Consider the following 12,767-nt stretch of genomic DNA (forward strand, 5'->3'; position numbering starts at 1 on the left):
TCATTAGAAAAAATCTTAAAAACACTATTAAATAGTGGACCGAAGTAAATGAACAACTGCTAATACTGGAAATAAAAAAGAATGGGCACAACATCGTAATTATCGGAGTGTATGCCCCAAATCAAGATGCAGATCCAGAAAGTAAAAACGATTTCTACAACAAGATGAATGAAATACTCTCTGAAGTTAAAGAATACTGTGAAATCTTTGTACTAGGAGTTTTAAACGGCAGAGTAGGGAGAGAAGAAAATAACAAAGTTGTAGGAAGATATGGGGAACAAATAACCAATGACAACGGAATGCGTCTTAGAGATTTTTGTGAAACAATGTCTCTCAAAATTATGAATGGCTTTCTTCAACATAAAGACATCCACAAATTTACATGGAAACAACCTACTAGGAATCGGCGCTCGATAATCGACTATGTAATCCAACGTCAAACTTCCCAGCTGAAAACAACTGGCGTAAGACAACTATTGTATACCGTAGATCAAAATGTGGATCCCACCATCGTTTACTTATGGCCAATGTGATAGTTAATTATCGCAAAAACAATAACACTCAGGTACAGAATATAGAAAAGGGACAAGAAGTAACATCCCCTAAATATAACCTAGAAAGCTTAAAAGAAGATTCAACGAAATTTCTTTACAAATTACGACTGGCCACAAAATTACAAAATGTGGATCCAGAAAATATATCAGCGGAAGAATTATACCAGCAACTTAAAAAATGCATTCATGAGGCTGCACGTGAAGCTTTGGGGTATAAAGACAAACATGAAACAAAAAATTAAGAAAGGTGGTCGGAGAATATGCAAACGTTAGTAAACAAGAAGAAAATAGCTTATCAGAAATGGATGTCAACGAGAAAGGAGGAAGATCTTAACATATATAAAAAATTAAATCGAGATGTAAAAAGAAAAGTAGTGAAAAGTAAAAATGAGATGTGGGATCGAAGATGTACAGAGGTGGATAGGTATATGGGTGGAACAAGAGTTGGGCAAGCGTGGAAGGTGATAAAGTCTTTCCGGAAGGAAGGAAAGGAAAAATCTAACTTACAGTTAATATATCTAAAACAGTGGAAACACCATTATGAGGTCTTACTGACAGAGGATAGATGTAAATTCTAAGAGATCGAAATGGAAGAAATATCCGAACATATAGAAATAATTGACATAACAATTAGAGAGTTAAGCGATGCCCTCAAAAGATCGAAAAACAGTAAAGCAGCAAGACCTGGAGATATCCCAATTGAGTTGGTAAAGTATGGACCAAAAATATTACATGAGATGTTGGTTCAACTATTTAACAAATGCTTAAAAGGACAAAATATCCCTCATGATTGGAATGTTGGATACATCAGCTCAATAATCCAGAAAGGGGATAAACGCAAATGCTCTAATTATAGGGGAATAACTGTTATCAGCTTAGTGAGGAGGTTGTACGGTCGAATAATAAAAGAAAGAATAGAATCAAAATATGTTGATAGATAAAATATGAGTAAGCCATAGGGTAAGCCCTTAGATTTAAGTATTTGTTGCTTATAAGTTAGGTCAGAAAATAACTGATAATTGATCATTTGTGCCCAGATAGCAGTATTTCAAAACCAAAGTAGAAAGATTCTAAATCATCTTGGTTTAAATTTTATAATAGGTTCAGTTTTAAATTCTGCAACTGTTTCATAATTCTAACAATACAATTTTGGAAATAGTTTCAATAAAAGACATTTTAATCTGACATCGCAGAACATCTAAGACTCTTCTCTAAAAATAAAATTAGTTTCTGTTGATTGAAAAATCTGTTATCTCTTATTAGTGTTACAATATACTTTTACAGAAAAATAAGTATGTAACTTACGTGTTCACGTGTAGAATATTACAGAAGAGAAGAGCAGAAAAACTTCAATATTCTTACCTGAAAATAAACAAAAATATTATGTTTTGCTATCCACAGTATTATTACTTTTGAATTAAATAAATAAGTATATATCACGTATTTTTCATACTGACTATGTATGTTATTTATTGGACTTTACAAATCTTAAAAAAACTAATTTGTAGCTAAAATGTTATAGTTTTATAATACAATAATTATAAAGATAAAATTATAAAATACAACTTGCATTTGTCAATTTAATATTAGCAGAATTAATAAATATAACTATTAACCACCCGATTCTCAGAGTACATTTTCTACTCTACGTGCAGTCTTCTTTAAGAAGGTTAGCAACCATCATAGCGATTCGCGTCTTTGATGCCACTGCTCAGAACTGTTCTATAGAGGTGCAGTTGAACCACACTCTTAAATTGTTTTTCCAGAAAACGCGTCTTCCACCTCGGCTTCTTCGTAAAAAAAAGACACCTGCATAAGACCACCTCCATTATACCACATGAAAGACACAAAGCAACTCTCAGATATCTTGCAACAAAACGCAGTCTCAAGGACTTTGAGTTCACAACCATAATATTCAAACCAGGGTTAAGCCAAATAATTCCTAAAACCTGTAATGCAATCTACTTGGTTTTAAAACAGAACTGCTTAAAAACTTTTATACAATTCAATGAATTCCCCGAGAAAATCGTGGATGCATTGCTGCAAATCTGACATTATTAGGCTTTTTTTGGGAAAAATGAAGCGAACTGCAGTGGAGCTAGTCCACTGAGTCAAGATCGGACGACTTGTCTGAACATATGTATTTTCGCGTAAAGTTTTATCCTGTCAGTTCTCGCAAAACTATGCTTCTCCCATCATTTCTGCGATCTGACCTTGGATTTAATTTCGATTCGACAAGATGTACGTTTTTCTATTTACATACCACGTTTTAATGTATAGGATTTGTCCTATACAACAAAACGTACAATAAGATGTAAAGTGAAAACCGGCCTTTACTGTCAGCGTCGCAATACAAGAAGATTATTTTATGATTAGTGGGTGGGCAACTATTCTCAAAATCTGGAAAATTAATTTCAGAACGAAGAAGTCGTCTGCTGGAAAAAAATGTACAAAAAATTTTATTTTTACATTGTAATTATGACCTCTGAGCAGGTGTCAAATGAATCAAGTTTTCTTTTAATAAATATTTTGATTCGGTATGTATGTTTATAGTATTGTTCGTAATGTGCATAATTCCAGTTTTCTAAATTTTTCTCTAGAGTGTCTAAGCATATGCCCGAACTACTATACTCGCTAAAACGACACTCAGTCCTAACTGCAAGACGCAAGAGTCTCGCAGGCTTAGTCTTGTTCTTGCTTAAATCTTGCACGGTCAGTCTTGGTCTTGGTCTTGCTAAAATTAGGCAGTCTTGGTGTTGGTCTTGGTCTTTCGAAAACGCAAGAGCAAGACCAAAACTGCAAGACCAAGACCAATTTTGGGCAGCAATACTGTAAATATTATTGTATTTGATTTTATCTCCGGTTTTATATGCTCTTTGTTTTTTCATCTTTTTGTTTTTTTTTATCATTACTTAAAATTGTGTTAATTTTATATTATTCAAGTCTTTATTAATTGTTGCTGTATCATTCTGTTCAACTGGTTCATTCCTTTACTAAGATACCTGCGTTTTTCTTAATTACTTTTAGTTAGTAAGTTTTAAAGTTTGCAGACCATAAACAGTTAGTTGCAGAAATCCCAAAATAAAGCCAATATCAGAAAATTATGACAGCCATTTTGAACTTTAGAGGAAACGTATGTAACAAGATGTTGTCAATAACAACTTATTGCAGTAATACCATTAAAACATTTGACAATGCCTTAAGTTAAAACTAATGAGTTTCGCGAGTTGCTGATAAAAGTAGTATCAAACTATAGAGCCTAATAGTGCAACCTACTGGGCGAATTTGGAGATACAATAGCTTTTGTGTTTGGAAATTATTAGACAATCTTAGCAATACAATATCCGTACAAATCTACAACAACTAAGTATTCTATATCTTCTTTTTTACGGGCCATCTCCGAGACGGAGGTTGCCAATCATCATGGCTATTCTGATCTTAGATGCTGTGGCTCTGAATAGTTCGATTGATATGCATCCCTACCATTCCCTCAAGTTACGCAACCGTGAGATTCTTCTGCTTCCTACACTTCTCTTGCCCTGAATTTTCCCTTGTATAATTAATTGAAGTGTGTTGTATCTTTCATTAGGCATAACATGCCCCAGGTATTTCAGCTTTCGTGTCTTGATGGTTTTCTCGATGGTTGCCAATATTTCCATTCTTTTTTTGACTCTTCTTATGTGTTCGTTGTTTGTTATATGCTTGGTCCATGATATCTACAGGATTCTTCTATAAACCCATAGTTCAAATGCCTCCAAATTTTTAATAGTCGACGCGTTAAGTGTCCATGCTTCTATCCCGTAAAGCAGAGTCGAGAAAATATAACACACCTTGCCAGCCTAACTCTCAAGTCCAATTTTAGTTCTCTTGCACAAAGTACCTTTCTCATTTTATTGAAGTTTGTTCGTGCTTTATCTTTGGAGATCACTTTAATTTCTTTGGAGTAATCCTATATAGTTGTGTTTTTTAAACAATCTTGTTCGATAAAGAGTTATTTAATTTTAAATATGAAAGAAAATGAAAATAATAAAAGTTTTAAAGGGTTATTAAATTTTTTTTTTCATTCTTCACTCCCATTATTACAAGCAATTTAAATATTTTTCTTTAAAACAAGCAATCGGTCATCGTATCAATAATCTGTTAAATATTATCAACAAGCTAAGTATATTTTATGAAATATTTCAGTCTAGACGAAAAACTTTACCCTTTTAGTATACGAAAAATCAATAAAATGTTCGTGCCAAGGTCCAATTATGAATATTAACTTCACCACTAACTAGAGGCCACACCTCCTATAACAGCGACACTCTATAATTCCGTCAAGAATTTTCTGAAGGTGGAAAGTACACGACAAAAAAAACAATTAAGGGGGTATTGTTGAAACATCATTAATTTTCCAGACTTATAAAAAATTCCTAAAAGCTCTCGAAAATACAAAGCCGTTTAGAGAGATTTATGTATCTTTTCAATTTGTTGAACGGGTATTTTTACTTTACATTAGTAGTGGGTAGTACACAGAAATATAATCTTCGTATTGTATTTTGTTAAAGGATTTAAAATGCGGTTTTAAGAGATTTTGTGGTCAGTTTTATATTATATTAATATAAACTGCAAGGCATAAGTAAGGAATATAACTTAATATCAAATAAACAATAATACAACAATTATACAACTGTGTAAATCAATTAAGTCATGCACAAGGAAACTAAGTTCCTGTAGTTGGCTGTATAACATGTATCACAAAAAATTTGTTAAAATCCTTTATAAAAGGTATATAATTTTTATAAAGGATTTTAACAAATTTTTTTTTCAATTAAGTCACTTATCTGCATCAACAATTTTTATTCAGAGAAATAAATAATTAAATTAAATCAAATTTAGTTGTTTATAGTTTATTACCCCATGAAACGAATCTGAAAAATCACTTGAAAACTCGAAAAATTACTGGGCGCTATTTTTTAACTAGAATATCTGGGGGAAGTCAATAGAAAGGGGGTATTATCTCGTGGTTATCGAAACTTTGACTGCGCCATGACTTTTAAGCAAAAAAGGGAACTTATTTCATTTATTTCAATATTGTGAAAAAACTACGCGTTCTATATTAAAACGTTTAACAGATGACTTTCTTGAAAATACTTTTTTTTAAAATGAGATTTTAGAAATTAAAAAAATGTTTATAAATAAAAAAGTTATTGCAAATTAAAGCCGAAAGTAAGCATGGTTTTCAATTGTTTATAATTATTAAAACAAAAAACAAAAACATTTAAAACACATTTTATAATGTGAGTTTTTATGTACTAAATTTGCAAAAAATAGGCACAATCAGACAATTCGTTTTTTGAAATCGTAGGCTTCCACGGCCAGAGTCAGAATTATAGTTTATTCGTCTTCCGGGTTTGGACCGTGTCATTTGTGAGTGACCCAAAAGTGGGTTCATCTCTGATCCCACTTTTGGGTCACTCACAAATGACACGGTCCAAACCCGGAAGACGAATAAACTATAATTCGTTTTTTAACAATTATATTTGTTTATCTCATTTGACAGAACAAATATCATTTTAAAATGCCTGTACAGGTGCTTTGTCAATACTTAGAATGTTTTTTTGGTCTATAATTTAATTGACCATTTACCATTTCTCAAAATTCTCTTTTATTTAATTGTATTTACTGATTATAACCATATTTTAGCATATCCTGAAGAAGCGAATAAATTTTGCTAAAGCTAGTTAAAAGAACAAACAGTTTTACTTATCCTGTCCTATTAATGACTGCAACCTCAAAATAAAACTTTAGTTTATATATATATATATATATATATATATATATATATATATATATATATATATATCCTTGTAGATGAAATAGGTATTGTTTAAGTAATGCCTCGTCAAGTTTAGTGTATCCTGTGGTATTGGATATTTTCTACGTATAATCTCTAATGATTCTTCTACTGGATCATTGGTAAATAATGAGATTACATCAAAGCTGACTAGTAAGTGTTCAGGTTCAAGAATAACGTCCTTTATACGGTCGATAAAGTGGCTTGCGTTCTTAACGTAAGAATCCGCTTCCTCCGCATATGGTTGTATCTGGTTAGCCAGAAATTTTGCCAGTGATTGTAACGGTGATCCGATAGAGGTGACTATTGGTCGTAATGGTAGCTCTGCTTTATATACTTTGGGTAAACCGTAAAGTTTTGGACATCTTGACGACTTTTCTCGTGGAGTGAGCTAAAACTGTTGTTTTTTCTTGATGTTTGACGCTTGTATTTTGGCTTTCGTTGTTTTCTTCAGATACGTTGTTGTAGCGTTGCCCTTGTCAGCTGGAAGTATGATAATGTCTTTGTTTTTTTGTATATTCTGCAAGGCTTTCTTTTCTTCGTAAGTTAATATATATATATATATATATATATATATATATATATATATATATATTTAAAAATGTTTTGCGTAATGTATTATTTTTAAAATTATCCACCAAATCTGGTGATATCTTTTTTTTTTCCAAAATACTTTATTATATATATATAAAATTGTATGTTTTGAAAAAACAATAAACAAAATTTATATAAGGATTAACAATTTATTATCATTATTTACAATATGTATTATAAATATATTTTTTTAAATTTGTACAGATATAAGAACCAATACTTATGTACCGTGTTTCCACCTCTTGCATCAATGCAAGACTGATTGCGATGTCCCATGCTTCTTATAAGTGTATTAATGTAGTTCTGATCCATGGTTTCCCATTCTTCAATCGCTGCTATTCTAAGGTCTTATAGTATTCTTGGAGGTGGCTGCCGAGACTGAATTTTTCTTTTGAGCATATCCCTTCCATGCTCAATGGGATTGAGGTCAGGTGAGCAAGGTGGCCATTGTAATCTGACAATATCTTCTGTCACTAAAAAATCTGCCACATGCCTCGTACGATGGGGAGGCGCATTGTCGTCCATATAAATAAATTCTGGACCAACAGCTCCTCGCCACAAGCGTACAATAGGCCTAAGAATGGTATCAATATAAATTTGTCCATTCATGTTACCAAAAATAGAAATTAAAGGAGTTTTATTATTTAGCATGATGCCATCTCCAAAAAATTATGGAGCCACCTTGATATGGGACTCTTTGGACAGGTTGGTTAAGTATATTAAGTTCCTGGACGATTATCCGACAAAAGACTAATTTTGGTTTCATCAGAAAATAACACGTTTCTCCATCTGTTGTCATGCCATTGTAAATGTTCATTGGTCCATTTCAGTCGAGTCTTTTTCTGCTCTAAGGTAAGCTTTGGTACCAACAATATACTTCTTGTAAATAAATTCGCCGAATGAAACCTGTTTTTAATAGTCTGATCGCAAATTACAATATTATGAGCTTGCTGGAGCTCTCTTATAATAGCTGGGACAGTCATAGAGGGGTTTCTCCGGGCAGTTAACGTTAAAAAGCGTTCTTGGACATTAGAGTAATTCTGGCTCTTCCGCTTTTTGGACGATCGCCAACAGAATTCGTCTCTCGATATTTTTTCACAATCCAAGACACATCACTCTGATTAACTTCAACCCGAACAGCAACGTCGACTTGTGTGTGGCCTTCCTCAATCAAAGTGACGATTCTAGGTCTGTTGTACTCAGATATCACTATTGTGATGTCTATTCATATTGTTCACTACAAAGTGAATAAAACGCAAACCAATTTTTACAAATATCGGTTTTCGAAAACTGATAAACGCAATACGAATACTGAGAATTTTTGCGACGATTAAGAAACAAAAACAAGCAATAAAATACATTATTTTAGTAGACAAAAAAAACTCAGTGCAAAAAATTTCAAATGAGAAACGTTCAGTGGCGTTACAGATTATATGCAAAATATTTTTGAGTGTATATATATATATATATATATATATATATATATATATATATATATATATATATATGCCAGGGAAATAAGCAAAAAAGTACCCTGTACCCTAAAGAACAAGCTAGGCGAACGACAGTTGTTTTGAGTAGTATGGACCTTTGTAACAAAAAATCTTCACGTTTCCTGTAGTAGATTTTTTTTGGACTTTTATTTTGGATTAGTTATTAACAAATTAACGTAAAAAATTAATACATTTTCGCTTTTTAGTCTGTCAGCAACCAAACTATTTATTTAATTGTGTGTGTAATTTATTTATCCAAAATTAAATTTTTTTGCAACAGTAAAAGTCAGAAAATTATGTAGTTATAGTAATTATACGGGTAGCTTCTGAAAGAAGAAGATTTGCTCTATTAATATTATTTAAAAAAAAAAATAGAAAAATAATTTTAATACTGCAAAATAATTTTGGAGTAGATTGTTTGATTATAAACAATTAGAATCACTTTTTAACTATTGTCTGCAGGAAAATTATTTATTAAAATATGAAAAACCTGATTTTTTTACAAATCTAAAAGAAAACAAGTTGGTCAGCAATAACATGATCATATTTACTGAGTGTCCCTCTAGTTATTTCCAGGTTTCTTTGAGTATAATATCTTTTCGAGCGAAATTATGAAATTATGAAATATGAAAAAAAGAAGACATTTTGAAATCAGAGCATCAAAAATATTTAAAATTTGTTATTTCTCAAGCACTAAATTTTATCATTTTATTAAGCTGTGTTATCATTCCTCCTATTTATTTTGTTGCGTAGTTGCAGCAATAGTTGATTTAGCGGCTTATTCAGCTATTAAATTTACTAAAATTCATGATTGACACGTAATTTGGGTTACTTTCGTCTACGTACGACTCGTGAATTTGGATGACTAATTTAATTTTTTGTTGGCAAGACTATAATCCATTTTTAAAATATTGATAATGATAAGTCGTATTAATAAAAATGGAAATAGCGAAAATAGAATAAAAAATAAATGAATAAAGGCAAACAATGACACTTAATTTAAGTTCTTGTATTCGACAAAAGAAAATTTGACGAAAAATACATTTGCATGTATAGTTTAATTCAATACACTTTAAAATGCAGATGTTCTCAAAGGTAATAATAACAGACTTATGACCATATAAATGGACTACTTTTAAAGCTCTTGTAGGTATTAAAGTAATCAGAAACAAAAATAAATGATAAAAGAAATGAAAATTGGCCGCAATTAAGAAGAAAAATAGAAAAATCATAGTTAACGTAGTTTGGACACTTAAAAAGAATAAGAGTAGACATCAGAATCTGTAGTCAGATCTTAAAGTCAATGAGTGGACAGTGTTTTCTGTAAAGATTTTAGTGAGAGAAAATGTCGATTTAAGTAAAAGTTATACCTCTATTTTAAGAGTGTGTGCAATAAAACCGGAATTGGGTTATCACTACTATCATAACATTATAAACCCCAAACATTAACCTTTGTGTTATTTTCGCCTACTAAAAATTTCGCACGCTTTCTTTCCCTTCATCTGATTTGATTGGATTTGTACGTGATTTCATTCCATATATTACAAAAGATAGCCCTTCCCTAGATAGCAGCCGCTGCGAACTTAACAATGTTCACCCCGTTTTCGAGAATTATGTAATGGATCTATCCTAAATTAACACACTTTTTGTCTGGACGACCTTTTGAATATCGATCTCTAGGCTCATATTCAATTTTAGTTTGAATAATGCCTTTGTAGTAACGGTGGAGTGAAGCAAAAAGCTTTCACTTAAAATTAATGGATAAGAATCTCTAAAATATTGTTAATAAGTAGATCGATACAGTGTAAAGTTCTAGAAGAGATATTAGTGCAGTAATTATTATAACCAATTGCTGTAATGTTGTCGAAGGTTCTTTTTGATGGTAAGTGGGTAATGCAAAATAGGAGAACAAATTTTTACTAAACGAAATTTAAGTTTAGTATAATTTGAACAGAACATGATTGTTATGAATACATGGTTGAAACTACCAGCTTGCAGATTATATACATGGAAATAGCAACAATATAAAGAAAATTGCATTAGAAATCAAATGAACAATGGAAGATACCGAAATAGCTTTATAAGTGCTAAAACCTTCCCACCGATCACACCTTTATTGTAGCCGAATTTAAAACTAAACTAAAGAGAATCAAAACAATAAGCAAAGACCAAAAACAGGAGAAGTCACTTACATAAACATGTAATATGTAGAAAGAGACAAACTTCTCCACAAGGAAATAAAGAAAATAAATGGAAATAAAAATAATAGACCGTGTGGTACACTAACAAACATGGATATTAGGCTACTGACAACATACGACGAACTGGATTTTGAACACGGATTCTTTGATTGGTCTTTCCATTGTACGATTTATCACAACCATCACATGAAATCTTGTATTCTCCTTAACTTTTCAACGATATTTTTGTTTTTGTGGATGGTAAAATAGTTAGGATTTTTTTGTCGATATTAAATGTCGTTTCTCTTTTGTGTTTTCTTAGCACTCTCCCTATTTTCTCTATTGTGCCCTAATAGAATGGTTTTTGCAATCGGTTTTTCGTCGTTTGTTTGGTCTTTAATTCTTAATTAAGCATTCTGAGCTTTTTCGATGATATATAATAAAACGCCGTTTCTTCTTAACGCTCTCTTCACATTATGCATTTCTCTAATAGTCTCTAATAGTCTCTAACTGTTTAGATCTTTTTATAAATAAACTAATTATTTTATTAATACTAAAGAAGGAGGGCTGACATATAGAGTGCACAGTATACTGAAAACCAACACATCCCGACAGATATTTATACGCAGATTCACATCAAAATTCTGCACAATTGCATTATATCATTCAAGTCCTGAATACAAGATACGTAAGACTGACAGACGAAGAGCACCAAAATGAAGAAATACCTAATGTGAACAGAGCGTTAAGAAAAAACGGCTTCTCAAGTTGAAATTATCATTAGAAAGTGGAAATTTAAGTAGCCTATAAATGTAACTGTTGAAAGCAGCCATAGCAGCAGATATAGTCATATCCAAGAAGTTCAACTTATGGTCAGATTCTGGTTCCAGTGTAAAAGAGATGGTAGGATGGAGGTTATTAAGGTCATCCACAATCTGTAAAGCATCATCTTGGAGAACTTGGGTTTAAAGCAACTTACAACAGGCCTTCTGGGACAATTGTGTTTATGGATTTTAATAAGTCCATATAACCTAGGTGTTATAGGATTAGATACAGTTAACTTTCTGCTGTTTAGTTTAGTAATTTAGTAATTTAGTAATAGTATCCTTAAACAATTTAACCATTGCTTTTGTTTTATTAATAAAGGTGTTAAGTGGATTTTTTTCCAAAATTACAAAACTGTTATCTAAAAGGAAGGATTCTACTTTCTCTATGTCTTAAATTTGTTCTAGGATTACAACACAACTTCCCGTATCAGCCTTGCTAAGTATCAGAGAGTCTTTATCGATTTTTGTTTAATTGATTTAAACAAATCTTTTTATTTTTTAAAAGAATGGTGATTTCTATGAAAATTACGTTTGTACTTACATTGTTGTTGTTGAAGTAAGCTAATGCAAGAGTTTCTCAAATACTGTTTAGTTTAAGCATTGTTTGTCATACCTTCTATTAGAGTATCCAGCTTCACTGCAAAGCCTCCTAGCATTGAGTCAATTAACCTAAAATTCTAACAAGAAAACTTAGGGCCTAATCCTAATAAATACAATTCATTCTCTGAAAAGTAAGTGTTACTTAGATTTAAGACTCTAGGATGAAATTGGTGACCTGAAAACTTATGCATAAGTGTTGAGGTACTAGTGGGTTGTTTTTGCAAAATCAAACGGTTTAATTTATGGGTAAAACTTCTCTTCTTGGTGGATTGTAAGCAGCAGACCTAATCTTCTATGTGGTTAAAGAAGTCGTTAATAAGAAACCAAGGGTGTTGTTGCAAAATTTGATCATAAGTAATTTTAAGGTTGACATTAATATGATGAAGCTTGGAATAGTGCTTCTTAAGTTGTCTTTTTAGGATCTTTTTCTCCGAAATCTGTTTTTCCTTCTCAGGTACATTTTTTAATGTTTTGACCTTAGGAAAATTAGGAGTGACTTGATGTAAAATGCACTGCCTAACGAACCAAATGTTCAAGAATGTAATCATTTTTTGCAGGATAGTTCTCTGTAACTATCAACCAAGACTGCCATAGTCAATAAAGTGAAAAAAGGTTGATTGCTTGAATAAATGAATTTTAATGAAATAAAAGGTATTTATCGTGCACAGTTTTTATTAAAT

At 31.6% G+C, this 12,767-nt stretch overlaps 1 protein-coding gene across 2 annotated transcripts in view; it reads right to left on the reverse strand.

Annotated features, from left to right (window-relative positions):
* The window catches only part of LOC140441537 (uncharacterized), a 464,737-nt gene that overhangs the window by 200,738 nt on the left and 251,232 nt on the right, over nt 1-12,767 (reverse strand). Inside the window, exon 2 of one of the 2 annotated variants that reach the window (XM_072532322.1) lies at nt 1,860-1,916. The exons of the other annotated variant lie outside the window; for it this stretch is intronic. The gene's annotated coding sequence lies outside the window, so the exon portion shown is untranslated. The remainder of the gene's footprint in view (nt 1-1,859; nt 1,917-12,767) is intronic. 2 annotated transcript variants of the gene reach the window in all.

This window comes from Diabrotica undecimpunctata, chromosome 5 (genome assembly GCF_040954645.1).
Source record: "Diabrotica undecimpunctata isolate CICGRU chromosome 5, icDiaUnde3, whole genome shotgun sequence".
In the NCBI taxonomy this organism is placed as follows: Eukaryota; Metazoa; Arthropoda; class Insecta; order Coleoptera; family Chrysomelidae; genus Diabrotica; species Diabrotica undecimpunctata.